Consider the following 14,566-nt stretch of genomic DNA (forward strand, 5'->3'; position numbering starts at 1 on the left):
GCCCTGAAATACCAGGCAATCCCTCTCTGAACGAGAGAAACAGTAAAACCCCAGACATACGTTTCAGCCTATTGTGGACCTCGTCAGTGAGGTGCAGCCATATCCCTCTAGTCACACTGAGCAACGGGTCTACTCTGGATTTCCACATCACACTTAGGGAGACTTCCCTAAGTGTCATAATTTGCATAAATAAATAGAGAGAAGTGCTCAACCTGGGAACAAACATTAGCATAATAGCTTGTTCTATGACTAGTTACCACCCAAGAAGCAGCCTCTTTTTGCTCAACATGTGCCTTTCACAGAAAATAACTTTCCTGAAGCATATCAGTCTGATCCTGACTTCACAGTACAGTCCAGCCCCGAAATACCAGGCAATCCCTCTTTGAAAGAGAGAAACAGCAAAACCCCAGATGTACGTTTCGGCCTATTGTGTGAGCAAAAAGAGGCTGCTTTTTGGGTGGTAACTAGCCATAGAACAAGCTATTATGCTATTGTTTGTTCCCAGGTTGAGCGATTCTCTCTTTTTGTTTATGCAAATTATGACACTTAGGGAAGTCTCCCTAAGTGTTATGCGGGAATCCAGACGTGGACCCGTTGCTCAGTGTGCCTAGAGGGATATGGCTGCACCTCACTGACGAGGCCCACAATATGCCAAAACGTACGTCTGGGGTTTTGCTGTTTCTCTCGTTCAGAGAGGGATTGCCTGGTATTTTGGGGCTGGACTGTACTGTGAAGTCAGGATCAGATTGATATGCTTCAGGAAAGTTCTTCTCTGTGAAAGACACATGTTGAGCCAAAAGAGGCTGCTTCTTGGGTGGTAACTAGTCATAGAACAAGCTATTATGCTATTGTTCATTCCCAGGTTGAGCGCTTCTCTCTTTTTGTTTATGGCCGCAAGGATTTGTCTGAGAATTCTGTTGGATCACAGGACAAGATAGTCCCTAACTTGGTGGCTGGCTCATCATTCCTTGTTTCATGGAGCCTCCTTTCTTCAGCCAGTGTGCCTAGAGGGATATGGCTGCACCTCACTGATGAGGCCCACAATAGGCTGAAACGTTCGTCTGGGGTTTTGATGTTTCTCTCGTTCCGAGAGGAATTACCTGGTATTTAGGGGCTGGACTGTACTTTGAACTCAGGATAAGACTGATATGCTTCAGGAAAGTTCTTCTCTGTGGAAGGCACATGTTGAGCAAAAAGAGGCTGCTTCTTGGGTGGTGACTAGCTATAGAGCAAGCTATTATGCTATTGTTTGTTCCCAGGTTGAGCGCTTCTCTCTTTTTGTTTATGCAAATTATGACACTTAGGGAAGTCTCCCTAAGTGTGATGTGGGAATCCAGATGTGGACCCGTTGCTCAGTGTGCCAAGAGAGATATGGCTGCACCTCACTGACGAGGCCCACAATAGGCTGAAACGTACATCTGGAGTTTTGCTGTTTCTCTCGTTCAGAGGTTAATAAGTATAGGTAAGGTAGCGGCGACGTGGGGGGGGCAGATTAGGTGTTAATAAATATAATATAGGGGTCGGCGGTGTTAGGGGCAGCAGATTAGGGGTTCATAGGGATAATGTAGGTTGCGGCGGTGTCCGGAGTGGCAGATTAGGGGTTAATAATAATATGCAGGTGTCAGCGATAGCGGGGGACGGCAGATTAGGGGTTAATAAGTGTAAGGTTAGGGGTGTTTAGACTCGGGTACATGTTAGGGTGTTAGGTGCAGACTTAGAAACTGTTTCCCCATAGGAAACAATGGGGCTGCGTTAGGAGCTGAACGCTGCTTTTTTGCAGGTGTTAGGTTTTTTTCAGCCCAAACTGCCCCATTGTTTCCTATGGGGATATCGTGCACGAGCACGTTTTTACAGCTAGCCGCTACCGTAAGCAATGCTGGTATTGAGAGTTGAAGTGGCTGTAAATATGCCTGTACGCTCCCTTTTTGGAGCCTAATGCAGCCCTTCAGAGAACTCTAAATACCAGCGTTGTTTAGAAGCAGCGCTAGAAAAAAAAAGACGCATAGCTAACGCACCCCTTTGGCTGCAAAACTCTAAATCTAGGTGAAAGTAACTTGCCTGTCAAATAAAACATAAGCTAGCTACAATATACCTAATAGTTATATTGTAGCTAGCTTAGGTTTTATTTTTATTTGACAGGTAAGTTTGTATTTATTTTAACTAGGTAGACTAGTTAGTAAAAAATAGCCAATAGGAATGAGAGCTGCTTAAATCCTATTGGCTGATTTGAACAGCCAATAGGATTTAAGCAGCTCTTATTCTTTCAGGGATTCTATGTAATTTAAGTACTTCTCCTTTAAATATCCTGTTTGTCTTTGGGATCTGCCCACTTTACCTTTATATGTAACTTCCTCCCTAGGCATTGTGCTTAGTGTTTTGTTGCTGTGCAACCTGTCAGCTGCATTAACTTGAGCCTTGCACTGGATTACACTTGTGTGAAACTTTTCCAGAGACTAACTTTTCTATTTTGCTTGTTACAAGATCTAGGGTGAAAAACTCTGTATTTATACTTTCTGCAGTGCTACCGGAACCTTCACTTAAAATCAACTTACAGCTTCTTAAAGACCGGACAACAGCTGTTCTGAACAGCACCAAAGATTATCAGGATTTCCCATTCGCTCTGATCAGGAGGATTCAGTTACTCACTTTGATATTTATAATCTGCTAGTTTGTCAGTAAGGATTTCTTTGTTTTCTCTGCTATTTTGAAACTGCAACAGCGCATCACCTGCTCTGACATCACTAGCTCACCTGTAATCAAGGAAGTTGTTCACTGAACAGTAAAACCCCTCCTCCTCCATGCTTTTACTCTCTGCAGCTTGCAGCTCCTGAACTCTGTAAGTTTCCTTTCTGATTGCAAACTCCAATTTGTTTAACAACTGTGAATCTCGTAACAAAGAAGGTTAACTTGTTCAGCACCTGTGAATTATATTGTAGCTTGGAATTGTTACAATAGACTGTATGGACTAACTTGTATTACAAAAGACCTACCAGGGGGAATCATTCCTTCCTTTCTTAAAGGCACACCACCTGGTGTTACTTATAAACCTCATTCATTCTGAAATATATTTGGGACACTTTCACTTACCATAGTGTTCTCAAAGTTCAGAGGAGTGATACAAAATTCTCTACACATAATCTGCAGTTGTGTTCCACTGAACTCTTTACTTGTTGCAAATCATTACATATTCCTATTGACTGATTCATTTTTTTCATCCAATAGGAATGCAATGGTACCCCCAGCATAAAAGGGGTACCTTGCATTTCAATCCTCAGTGTGCAGTGGACGATCGCATGAAGAGGACCTCCACATCGGATCGATGGACCTCCGCCTGGACCTCCTTTTAAATTTTGGCCTGGACCTCCGCCACCGGGCATTGCTGCTCTGCCTCCGCGTATCGCCGCTCCACCTCCTCAGTGATGAAGAAGATGCCAGTCCCGCGATGGATGATGGAGCCCCCTGGATGAAGATGGAGCCGCCGGGATGAAAATCGTTAGCGGGTTAGTGTTAGGTTTTTTGGCGTGTTTTTTTTTAGATTAGGGTGGGCACTCTTAAAAGAGCTGAATGACCTTTTAAGGGCAGTAAAAGAGCTGAATGCCCATTTCAGGGCAATGCCCATACAAATGTCTTTTTCACGGCAATGGGAGCCAGCCACCAAGTTAGGGACTATCTTGTCCTGTGATCCAACAGAATTCTCAGACAAATCATTGTGGTCATAAACAAAAAGAGAGAAGCGCTCAACCTGGGAACGAACAATAGCATAATAGCTTGTTCTATGACTAATTACCACCCAAGAAGCAGCCTCTTTTTGCTCAACATGTGCCTTTCACAGAGAAGAATTTTCCTAAAGGATATCAGTCTGATCCTGACTTCACAGTACAGTCCAGCCCTGAAATACCAGGCAATCCCTCTCTGAACGAGAGAAACAGTAAAACCCCAGACATACGTTTCAGCCTATTGTGGACCTCGTCAGTGAGGTGCAGCCATATCCCTCTAGTCACACTGAGCAACGGGTCTACTCTGGATTTCCACATCACACTTAGGGAGACTTCCCTAAGTGTCATAATTTGCATAAATAAATAGAGAGAAGTGCTCAACCTGGGAACAAACATTAGCATAATAGCTTGTTCTATGACTAGTTACCACCCAAGAAGCAGCCTCTTTTTGCTCAACATGTGCCTTTCACAGAAAATAACTTTCCTGAAGCATATCAGTCTGATCCTGACTTCACAGTACAGTCCAGCCCCGAAATACCAGGCAATCCCTCTTTGAAAGAGAGAAACAGCAAAACCCCAGATGTACGTTTCGGCCTATTGTGTGAGCAAAAAGAGGCTGCTTTTTGGGTGGTAACTAGCCATAGAACAAGCTATTATGCTATTGTTTGTTCCCAGGTTGAGCGATTCTCTCTTTTTGTTTATGCAAATTATGACACTTAGGGAAGTCTCCCTAAGTGTTATGCGGGAATCCAGACGTGGACCCGTTGCTCAGTGTGCCTAGAGGGATATGGCTGCACCTCACTGACGAGGCCCACAATAGGCCAAAACGTACGTCTGGGGTTTTGCTGTTTCTCTCGTTCAGAGAGGGATTGCCTGGTATTTTAGGGCTGGACTGTACTGTGAAGTCAGGATCAGATTGATATGCTTCAGGAAAGTTCTTCTCTGTGAAAGACACATGTTGAGCCAAAAGAGGCTGCTTCTTGGGTGGTAACTAGTCATAGAACAAGCTATTATGCTATTGTTCATTCCCAGGTTGAGCGCTTCTCTCTTTTTGTTTATGGCCGCAAGGATTTGTCTGAGAATTCTGTTGGATCACAGGACAAGATAGTCCCTAACTTGGTGGCTGGCTCATCATTCCTTGTTTCATGGAGCCTCCTTTCTTCAGCCAGTGTGCCTAGAGGGATATGGCTGCACCTCACTGATGAGGCCCACAATAGGCTGAAACGTTCGTCTGGGGTTTTGATGTTTCTCTCGTTCCGAGAGGAATTACCTGGTATTTAGGGGCTGGACTGTACTTTGAACTCAGGATAAGACTGATATGCTTCAGGAAAGTTCTTCTCTGTGGAAGGCACATGTTGAGCAAAAAGAGGCTGCTTCTTGGGTGGTGACTAGCTATAGAGCAAGCTATTATGCTATTGTTTGTTCCCAGGTTGAGCGCTTCTCTCTTTTTGTTTATGCAAATTATGACACTTAGGGAAGTCTCCCTAAGTGTGATGTGGGAATCCAGATGTGGACCCGTTGCTCAGTGTGCCAAGAGAGATATGGCTGCACCTCACTGACGAGGCCCACAATAGGCTGAAACGTACATCTGGAGTTTTGCTGTTTCTCTCGTTCAGAGAGGGATTGCCTGGTATTTCAGGACTGGGCTGTACTGTGAAGTCAGGATAAGACTGATATGCTTCAGGAAAATTCTTCTTTGTGAAAGGTACATGTTGAGCAAAAAGAGGCTGCTTCTTGGGTGGTAACTAGTCATAGAACAAGCTATTATGCTATTGTTCGTCCCCAGGTTGAGCGCTTCTCTCTTTTTTGCTTATGACCACAAGGATTTGTCTGAGAATTCTGTTGGATCACAGGACAAGATAGTTCCTAACTTGGTGGCTAGCTCATCATTCCTTGTTTCATAGAACCTCCTTTCTTCAGCCAGAGTGGGTAGTAATCTCCACAGATGCCAGCCTTGGAATCTCAAAGAGAGCAAGGAATTTGGTTTCCTCTGGAGGATAGGTTACAAATAAATATTCTGGAACTTTGTGCAATCTTCAGAGCTCTTCAGAGTTGGCCCGACTTCAGACAGCAGTGACCTTTATCAATCATAATAGAGGATGAGTGCAGTGTCCTGCATCATTAGCATCATATGCTTGGCATGTTGTCATTGCATGATTTCTTTCATATAGGTGGTGAGAGTCCACAATCCTTTACTCCTTTTAATTACCTTTCCTAACCACTAGGAGGAGGCAAACATTCCAAAACTCCAACTGCCCAATAAAACCCCTCCTGCCTCTACGATAACTAGTCTTGTCTTTGGCTCCACTAGAGATAAGTGATGAATGAAGGTGCTCCAAATGTTTTACTATGAGAGGGGTTCTCAGACTGAGTTGAGGCCCATTTTTCCCTTAGAGTGCTGCTGTTTGACAGAGGGATGTATTTGGTTTTGGCACAATTACACCTTTCGGGATTTAGTCACAAGCCTGCCACAGATGTCACAGGGACATGTCTTTTGCCTCCTCCTGTAGGGTCGTTGGTATACTCCTATTCCATTTCCTCTGCTGATATGTTTTAGCACTGGTTTGGCTTTCTACTGGATTACATATTATCTTCCAGTAGTTGGGTGCCTATGGGTAAGTACTTTTTTGTTTATTATTATGGCACTCATATGAGCCTGTTTGGCTATTAAGTATGTTTATAATTATTCTATGTAGCCTACGGACATTATTTATATATTTATTTTCTATGACTCCTTTAAATTCTATGGGGCCTAGTTATCAACGTGTCTACGTTACCTGCCTTCGCCGGTCCAATACGCCCGCCTAAGCTTGCCTACCATCGCCGCCGCGGACCTGCAAAATTTCGCCTAAGTTATCAAAAAAGCTGTCAAAAAGCCGCGCACCAAGTACGGAGCGATGAGCCGTGGACTGTGAGAGTTATCACTCATCCGATCTCGCTGCTCTTCGGCTTTTTTACAGCTTTATTGCTAGCCAGTCACTAAGCACCCACACTAACTACACTGTTCTACCCCCTATATCGGCGCCCCCAGAGCCCCCCACAACTAAATAAAGTTATTAACCCCTAAACCTCCGCTCCTAGACCCCGCCGCAACTCTTATAAATGTATTAACCCCTAAACCGCCGCTCCCGGACACCGCCGCAACCTACATTATACCTAGTAACCCTTATCCTGCCCCCCCTATACCGCCGCCCTCTATAATAAAGTTATTAACACCTATCCTGCCGATCCTGGACCTCGCCGCAACTAAATAAATAGTTTAACCCCTAAACCGCCGCTCCCGGACCCCGCCGCAACCTATATTAAACTTATTAACCCCTAATCTGCCCCCCCTACACCGTCGCCACCTATAATAAATTTATTAACCCCTTTCCTGCCCCCCCTACACCGCCGCCACTGTAATAAATTTATTAACCCCTAAACCTAAGTCTAACACTAACCCTAACACCCCCCTAACTTAAATATTAATTAAATAAATCTAAATAATATTTCTATTATTAACTAAATTAATCCTATTTAAAACTAAATACTTACCTTTAAAATAAACCCTAATATAGCTACAATATAAATAATAATTATATTGTAGCTATCTTAGGATTTATTTTTATTTTACAGGCAAATTTCAATTTATTTTAACTAGGTACAATAGCTATTGAATAGTTATTAACTATTTAATAGCTTACCTAGCTAAAATAAACTGAAATTTACCTGTAAAATAAATCCTAACCTAAGTTACAATTACACCTAACACTACATTATACTTTAATAAATTATTTCTATTTAAAACTAAATACTTACCTGTAAAATAAACCCTAAGATAGCTACAATGTAACTAATAATTACATTGTAGCTATTTTAGGATTTATATTTATTTTACAGGTAACTTTGTATTTATTTTAGCTAGTTAGATTAGTTATTATATAGTTATTAACTATTTAATAACTACCTAGCTAAAAGAAATACAAAATTACCTGTAAAATAAATCCTAACCTAAGTTACAATTAAACCTAACACTACACTATCATTACATTAATTAAATAAATTAACTACAAATAACTACAATTAAATACAATTACATAAACTAACTAAAGTACAAAAAATAAAAAAATAAGTTACAAACATTTAAAAAATATTACAACAATTTTAAGCTAATTACACCTAATCTAAGCCCCCTAATAAAATAACAAAGCCCCCCAAAATAGAAAAATGCCCTACCCTATTCTACATTAAAAACGTTCAAAGCTCTTTTACCTTACCAGCCCTTAAAAGGGCCTTTTGTGGGGCATGCCCCAAAGAAAACTGCTCTTTTGCCTGTAAAAGAAAAATACAACCCCCCCCCAACATTAAAACCCACCACCCACATACCCTTAATCTAACCCAAACCCCTTAAAAAAACCTAACACTACCCCCCTGAAGATCATCCTACCTTGAGTCGTCTTCACTCAGCCGAGCCACCGATGGAACCGAAGAGGAGATCCGGAGCGGCAGAAGTGATCCTCCAAGGGGCGCTGAAGAAGTCTTCCATCCGATGAAGTCATCTTTCAGGCGGCGCTGAAGAAGTCTTCCATCCGGGCGATGTCATCTTCCAAGCGGCGCTGAAGAAGTCTTCCATCCGGGCGATGTCATCTTCCAAGCGGGGTCTTCAATCTTCTTTCTTCAGGATCCATCTTCATCCCGCCGACGCGGAACATCCTTCTATCCTGACGGACTACCAACGAATGAAGGCTCCTTTAAGGGACGTCATCCAAGATGGCGTCCCTTCAATTCCGATTGGCTGATAGGATTCTATCAGCCAATCGGAATTAAGGTAGGAAAAATCTGATTGGCTGAGTGAAGACGACTCAAGGTAGGATGATCTTCAGGGGGGTAGTGTTAGGTTTTTTTAAGGGGGGTTTGGTTTAGATTAGGGGTATGTGGGTGGTGGGTTTTAATGTTGGGGGGGTGTATTTTTCTTTTAATGTAGTGTTAGGTTTAATTGTAACTTAGGTTAGGATTTATTTTACAGGTAATTTTGTATTTCTTTTAGCTAGGTAGTTATGAAATAGTTAATAACTATTTAATAACTATTCTAACTAGCTAAAATAAATACAAAGTTACCTGTAAAATAAATATAAATCCTAAAATATCTACAATGTAATTATTAATTACATTGTAGCTATCTTAGGGTTTATTTTACAGGTAAGTATTTAGTTTTAAATAGAAATAATTTATTAAAGTATAGTGTAGTGTTAGGTGTAATTGTAACTTAGGTTAGGATTTATTTTACAGGTAAATTTCAGTTTATTTTAGCTAGGTAAGCTATTAAATAGTTAATAACTATTTAATAGCTATTGTACCTAGTTAAAATAAATTGAAATTTGCCTGTAAAATAAAAATAAATCCTAAGATAGCTACAATATAATTATTATTTATATTGTAGCTATCTTAGGGTTTATTTTAAAGGTAAGTATTTAGTTTTAAATAGGATTCATTTAGTTAATAATAGAAATATTATTTAGATTTATTTAATTAATATTTAAGTTAGGGGGGTGTTAGGGTTAGACTTAGGTTTAGGGGTTAATAATTTTATTACAGTGGCGACGGTGTAGGGGGGGCAGGATAGGGGTTAATAAATGTATTATAGGTGTAGGGGGGGCAGATTAAGGGTTAATACATTTAATATAGGTTGCGGCGGGGTCCGGGAGCGGCGGTTTAGGGGTTAAACTATTAATTTAGTTGCAGCGAGGTCCGGGATCGGCAGGATAGGGGTTAATAACTTTATTATAGAGGGCGGCGGTATAGGGGGGGCAGGATAGGGGTTACTAGGTATAATGTAGGTTGCGGCGGTGTCCGGGAGCGGCGGTTTAGGGGTTAATACATTTATTATAGTTGCGGCAGGGTCAGGGAGCGGCGGTTTAGGGGTTAATATTTATAGAGCAGCTTGCGGTGGGCTCCGGGAGCGGCGGTTTAGGGGGTAATACATTTATTTAGATGCGGCGGTGTAGGGGGGGACAGCTTAGGGGTGTTTAGACTCGGGGTACATGTTAGGGTGTTAGGTGCAGACGTTTCCCATAGAAATCAATGGGATGTCTGGCAGCAGCGAACTTGTACTTTCGCTATGGTCAGACTCGCATTGATTCCTATGGGATCCGCCGCCTCCAGGGCGGCGGATTGAAAACCAGGTATGCTGGGCCGGAAAAGTGCTGAGCGTACCTGCTAGTTTTTTGATAACTAGCAAAAGTAGTCAGATTGTGCCGCACTTGTGTGCGGAACATCTGGAGTGACGTAAGAATCGATCTGTGTCGGACTGAGTCCGGCGGATCGAAGCTTACGTCACAAAATTCTACTTTTGCCGGTCTCTAGCCTTTGATAACTAAGGCGAATCAGCCTCGCCACAAATACGCTGCGGAATTCCAGCGTATTTGAGGTTGACGGCTTGATAACTACCCCCCTATGGCTCTATTTAAATTTTCTTTGAACACTTGTTCGCTATTGCACGTTGGGGTTTTTGTTTCGCATATTTCGGTCTGCCGGATTTGCACACTTTAGCCGATCGGGTTAGCACACATCAAGTCTTTTTTGCCTTTTTTACTTACGTCGCTTGCATGTGCGTTTCCTCTTTCATTTATGAGTGAGCTGCTAGATGTATGGTGTGCTCAGTTCTAGCACATGGTGTGCACACTATATTTAATTTTTATCAGGCCCTATTTAATTATCTGTTTGGAGTGGAAAAGTTTTTTCCCTTGCTTTAAGAACTCTTGAGGAATATAGCCTTATGATTATATATTTCTACTTTATTATATATTCTGATCTATCATGAATCACTCTCTTTCCGTCCCTGAAACCCCTTAGAAGCCAACTCCTCTGAACACTTTCCTACCAATGTGTAATTGTGTATATTGTAAAACTGTTGATATATTGCCTCCAGCTCAGCTATGCAATCCTTGCTTAAATGTTATGATGCATTCCAATCAGACTAATGCTGTTCTAAATTTACCTTCTACTAGTTCTAAGCCTGTATTAAATACTGTTCTGAATACTGGTTCAGTTGAATCATCATCGGAGGGTAAGGGATTTTCTGATGATCAGGAGTCTGTTTCTGATCATGATTCTGATTTATCCTTTTTTTGTTTAAGGTGGATCATATTCTTTCCCGTTTAAAAGAGGAATCTTTAGGCATTCAGGATTCTAAGGTTTGAGGACAAGTCTGTTAATCTTTGAATTTGATTTTGAAACCTTTTATTAAGTTCCCAGAGGTTTTTCATGTACTTGATGCTGTCTCTGAAACAGCCCTTTGAATCCTTCTGCTAGATTTAGAAAGATGTATCCTTTGCTGGCATCTAACGTTGAGCTTTGGGAAACAGTTCTTGAGGTGGATGGTGGATGGTGCTGTTTCTACTTTGGCTAGGTGTACTGTTTTTCCATTTTGAAGATAGTACTTTTTTCAAGGATCATATGGATAGGATATTAGAATTCTTTCAAAGAAGGGCTTTTCAGCAAGTTGGTTTTCTTTATAGACCTACAGTTAGCATGTCCTGTGTAGCTGCAGCTTCATCTATTTGGCTGGATAATCTGTGGGCAGTTTTCTGCTTGCAAGGATATTCTTAACCTTTTAGGTTTGTTGAAATATGCTAATGCTTTTATTTGTGATGCAGTTATAGACATAATACAGATTAATTCTTAGTATGTCTTTAGCAGTCCTTTCCAGAAGGACTTTATGGCTTAAATCCTGGTCAGCTGACATAGTGTCTAAGTCCAGACTTTTATCTCTATCTTTCGAGGAATATGTTGTTTGATTCTGGATTAGATTCTGTTATTTTTACTGTGACTTAGACTTGTGCGCAATCGAACAATTCGGATCGCTTCATTTCGATTTGGGTCGTGAAAATTTGATTAGACATGATTCGTAATAATTCGGTATGTGTCGGTAATTCGGTTTCTGAATTTATTCGTGTTGTTCCAAATTTTGAAATTCGGATGCATTTGAAACCGTTATTATTATTATTGTCGGACCGAATCTTTATTACGGACCGAAACGTTATTTCTAACTAATATTCAAGCGATTGCTGAAACAAAATTATGTTAAACCACCGCCGCCACTAAATAAAGCTATTAACCCCTAAATCGCCGTCCCCCCACATCACTAACACTACCTAAACCTATTAACCCCTAAACCGCCGCCCCCACATTGTCGACACTAACTTAATAACAAAATAAAATTATTAACCCCCAAACCGCAGTTCCTGACATCGCCGACACAAACTAAATCTATTAACCCCTAAACTGCACCACCAGATTGCCAACACTACCTAAATCTATTAACCCCTAAACCACCATTCCCAAACATTGCCAACACTAAATAAATCACTAAATAAAGTATTATCCCCTAAACTGCCGTTCCCCGACATCCCCGACACTAACTAAAACTATTAACCCCTAAACTGCACCCCCCCACATAGCCAACTCTACCTAAACCTATTAACCCCTAAAGCACAATTCCCAAACATCGCCAACACTAACTTAACCTATTAACCCCTAAACCACAGTTCCCCAACATCGCCAACACTATCTAAACCTATTAACCCGTAAAACGCACCCCCCACATCACCAAGACTAACTAAACCTATTAATTAACCCCTAAACCGCTGGCCCCCACATCGCAACAACCTAAATTAAACTATATTAACCCCTAAACCTAACCCTAACTCTCAACCTAACACCCCTAACGTTAGCATAATTTAAATAGACCTAAATTAAAGTTTAAATTATTAACTTAATATATAATACCTATTTAAATCAATAAATACAAAGTAACTTACCTGTCAAATAAAACCTAAGCTAGCTACAATATACCTAATAGTTATATTGTAGCTAGCTTAGGTTTTATTTTTATTTGACAGGTAAGTTTGTATTTATTTTAACTAGGTAGACTAGCTAGTAAAAAAATAGCCAATAGGAATGAGAGCTGCTTAAATCCTATTGGCTGATTCAAATTTTTCAGCCAATAGGAATGCAATGGTACCCCCAGCATAAAAGGGGTTCCTTGCATTTCAATCCTCAGTGTGCGGTGGACGATCGCATGAAGAGGACCTCCACATCTGATCATTGGTCCTCCTCCCGGATTTCAGCCTGGACCTCCACCACCGTGCATCGCTGCTACACCTCCGCGCATTGCCGATCCGCCTCCTCAGGGATGAAGATGATGATGCAGCCGCCTGGATGAAGATGGAGCTGCCTGGATGAAGATGGAGCCGCCAGGATGAAGATCGTTCAAGCGGGACTTCAACAACTGTGAGTACCTAAAAAGGGGTTAGTGTTAGTTTTTTTTAAGGTTTTTTGGCGTGGTTTTTTTTTATATTAGGATGGGCACTCTTAAATGAGCTGAATGCCCTTTTAAGGGCAGTAAAAGAGCTGAATGCCCTTTTCAGGACAAAGTCCATACAAATGTCCTTTTCAGGGCAATGGGTAGATTAGGTTTTTTAGATAGTTTTTTTTATTTTGTGGGTTTGGAGGGGTGGGGTTTGTAATGTTAGTGGGTCTTTGTATTTATTTGTGAGCAAAAGAGCTGATTTCTTTATTATTATAGATTAGGTTTTTTATTTTGGGGTGTTTTTTTTTTAAATGGGTATTAGAATAGGAATCATTTTTATTATTTTTGATAATTTGTTTGTTATTTTGTATAATGTTTTTTTGTTTTGGGGTGATTTTTTTTTTTAGAATAGCCATTTTTTATTTTTAATGAGCAGCAAATGGTAGATTAGGTTTAACTTTATTTTTAATTTGTGGGTTTGGGGGTGGGGCTTGTAATTTTAGTGATTCTTTGTGTTTTTATTTTGTAGGAAAAGAGCTGATGGTAGTTAATTATAGATTAGAAATATATATAAATATTTTTTTTTAAAAAAAGGAGTATTAGAATAGGAATAATTTTTATTGTTTTGGATAATTTTGTTGGTTATTTTTTGTAATGGTAGTTTTTTTTTATTTTTTGTAATTTTAGTGTTTTTTTATTTTTTGTAATGGTAGGTTTTAGTGTAAGGCACCTTAGATTTAATTTTTATTTCACATGTAAGTTTGTATTTATTTTAACTAGGTAGTTATTAAGTAGTTAATAACTATTTTTTATTAACTAGTCTACCTAGTTAAAATAAATATCTTACCTGTGAAATAAAAATAAAACCTAAGCTAGCTACAATATAACTATTCGTTATATTGTAGCTAGCTTAGGTTTTATTTCACAGGTAAGTTACTTTGTATTTAGATTTAAATAGGTATTATTTAGTTAATAATTGTATTTTTAATTTAGTTATATTTTAATTATATTAACGTTAGGGGATGTTAGGGTTAGGTTTAAAGTTAGGGGGTGTTAGGTTTAGGGGTTACTATAGTTTAATTTAGGTTGTTGCGATGCGGGGCCGGCAGTTTAGGGGTTAATAGGTTTAGTTAGTATTGGCGATGTTTGGGAACAATGGTTTAGGGGTTAATAGCTTTAGTTAGTGTCGGTGATGTTTTGGAACAGCGGTTTAGGGGTTAATAGGTTTAGTTAGTGTTGGTGAGTTGGGGGGTAAGGTTTAGGGGTTAATAGCTTTATTTAGTGGTGCAATCTGGGGGGTTGCGGTTTAGGGGTAAATAGGTTTAGTTAGTGTCAGCGATGTTTCGGAAAGGCGGTTTAGGGGTTAATAGGTTTAGTTAGTGTTGGTGATGTGGGGGGGGTGCAGTTTAGGGGTTAATAGGTTTAGTTCTTGTAAGTGATGTGTAGGGGAGTGCGGTTTAGGGGTTAATAGGTTTGTTTGTGTCGGCAATGTGTGTGGGGGTGCGGTTTAGTGGTTAATATGTTTAGTTCATGTCGGCGAAGTTTTGGGTCGGCGGTTTAG

Source organism: Bombina bombina, chromosome 2 (assembly GCF_027579735.1).
Source record: "Bombina bombina isolate aBomBom1 chromosome 2, aBomBom1.pri, whole genome shotgun sequence".
In the NCBI taxonomy this organism is placed as follows: domain Eukaryota; kingdom Metazoa; phylum Chordata; class Amphibia; order Anura; family Bombinatoridae; genus Bombina; species Bombina bombina.